The sequence below is a fragment of the Otolemur garnettii genome, unplaced genomic scaffold, assembly GCF_000181295.1.
Source record: "Otolemur garnettii isolate 467f Iridium unplaced genomic scaffold, OtoGar3 scaffold00211, whole genome shotgun sequence".
NCBI lineage: Eukaryota > Metazoa > Chordata > Mammalia > Primates > Galagidae > Otolemur > Otolemur garnettii.
Genome location: NW_003852606.1, coordinates 2,299,214 through 2,301,623, shown reverse-complemented (window position 1 = coordinate 2,301,623; position 2,410 = coordinate 2,299,214). Strand labels below are relative to the sequence as shown.

The 2,410-nt window shown below is 42.7% G+C and overlaps 1 pseudogene across 1 annotated transcript; it reads right to left on the bottom strand.

Annotated features, from left to right (window-relative positions):
* Positions 1-6: 6 nt before the first annotated feature.
* LOC100951207 lies at positions 7-859 on the bottom strand (annotated as a pseudogene). Its single transcript, XR_002771006.1, has one exon. The product of XR_002771006.1 is annotated as an ADP-ribosylation factor-like protein 5A pseudogene (transcript).
* Between the last annotated feature and the right edge of the window lie 1,551 nt (positions 860-2,410).

Sequence of the window (2,410 nt, the reverse complement as noted above, 5' to 3'; positions counted from 1 at the left end):
ATAAAGCTCTTAAAGTTCAAAACTTCTTCCTCTCCCTTTATACTTACCACAAACTACACAATTTCCTGAGAGGATTCATTACAGGAAAAACGTCAATCACAGCTTTAATAACTTACTTTGGAAGGAACTAATGGGAAAGCAAATTGGAAGGTGAGATTTCATCTTTGTTTTCAAATAAGTGGTCTTAATTTGTCTTCTTATAGAAAAAGTTTAAATCAGTTTATTATAAATATACCTAAACCATTAATTTTTGCAACTTTCAGGTAAAGTCCAGCACTTCGTTTATGCAAAGTCCATGAGAAGAGGTCAGGTCAGGAAAGATCATCTAATCTTAAGTCGTGACATCATCCATTCAAGTCCTTGGCACAATCCTTCACCAGCAAGAGCGCAGCATGCCTGGATATGCCACTGCTGATCTTTGATAGAAGTTAGCTTCAAAAACTGGGAGATTTCTGCTACAATCATGCATTCTTTAACATCTTGTTTATTAGCAAAAATCAGCAATCCAGCTTTCCTTAGGTCCTCATGTGCTAACATTTTATAGAGTTCTTCTCTAGTTACAGAAATCCTCTCTCTGTCGGTACTGTCCACAACAACTATTACAAACTCTGTGTTAGTATAGTAAGTGTTCCAGGAAGAACGAAGAGATTCTTGGCCACCAATATCCCACATTAGGAAGCGTGTATTATTAATCACTATCTCCTCTACATTACTTCCTATTGTAGGGGATGTATGTACAACTTCATTCATAGAAAATTGGTAAAGTATAGTAGTTTTCCCTGCATTATCCAACCCAACAATGATAACTTTGTGCTCCTGGATTGAACAGTCTCCATATCCTGGGGAAGAGAATTCCCATTCTCGGACAGCGGACCCCCCTCCTCCCCGGGCCGCCAGGCCTCCCCTGGCTCAGGCTGAGGCGGAGGAGAGAGACGCGCTGGAGTCTCCGCCTCGGCTGCTACTCCCGCGCTGGCCGCCGGCCGCTTCCAGGGAACCGGAGAGAGGCCGAAGCCCAGGCCGCCCTTGCACGCGTGAGGCCCCGCCGCTGCCGCCGCGGCATTCACCTGGCTCGCGGACATCGCCCCGCGTTGTCTGCGTCGAGCCTCGCGGGCCACCCCATGGTAACATTTTTTGTTGTTGTTGTTGTTGTTGTTGTTGTTTTATTTCAAGTTAATTTGAGGGTACAAAGAAATAGGTTACAATGTTTGCATTTGTTAGGTATAGTCCCTGTTGTAGCTGTGTCCTGCTCCCAGGAGGTGTGCTATATAACCCCTCATTGTGAGAGTACACCAATCCTCCTCCCTCCTCTCCTCTCTCTTTCTCTCCTTCCCTCTCCCTCCATCTTGAATTGAATTGAATTTTTCTCTTATGTGAGTATGTAATAGATTGTCTAGTGGCTTCACATTGAGTATATTAGATAATTGTTTTTCCATTCTTGTTATACTTTACTAAGAAGATGTGTTTCAGCTCCATCCATGTTAATACAAAAGACATAGGGGGTTATTTTTGTTTTTCTTTTTTTATTTGTTTTTTGAGACAGAGTCTCACTCTGTCACCCAGGCTAGAGTGCAGTGACATCATCATAGCTGACTGCAGGCTCAGATTCCTGAGTTCAAGACATCCTCCTGCCAATATTTCTACACTGCTGATGGAACTGCAAACTAATACAACCCTTTTGGAAGGAATTATGGAGAATCCTCTAAGAACTCAAACTAGATCTCCCATTTGATCCTGCAAACCCATTACTGGGCATCTACCCAAGAAGAAAAAAAAAATAATTCTATCATAAGGACATTTGCACTAGACTGTTTATTGCAGCTCAATATACAATTGCCAATTGCGGAAACAACCAAAATGCCCACCAATCCAGGAATGGATTAACAAGCTGTGGTATATTATACCATAGAATACTATTCAGCCATTAAAAAGATGGTGACTTTACATCTTTTGCATTAATTTAGATAGAGTTGAAATACATTCTTCTTAGTAAAACATCATAAGAATGGAGAAGCAAAAATCCAATGTACTCAATTCTGATATGAGGACAACTGATGCTAGTACAAGGTGAGGGGATGGAATGGGGAAACAGAGAGAGGGAAGGAGGGAGGGGGTGGGAGCCACTGTATGTGACACACCTCTTAGGGGCAGGACACTATTATTTGAGGGACTTTATCCAGCAAATGCAAGCAGTGTAACCTGGTTTTTATACCCTCAGTGATTCCCCAACAATAAAAAAAAAACTTTGTTGTTGTTGTTGAGATAGAGTCTCACTTGGTCACTCTTGGTAGAGTGCCATGGCATCTTTGCTCACAGCAACCTCAGCCTCCCAAGTAGCTGGGACTACAGACACCCACCACAACACCCGGCTATTTTTTAGAGATGGGGTCTCACTCTGGCTGGGGCTGGTCTC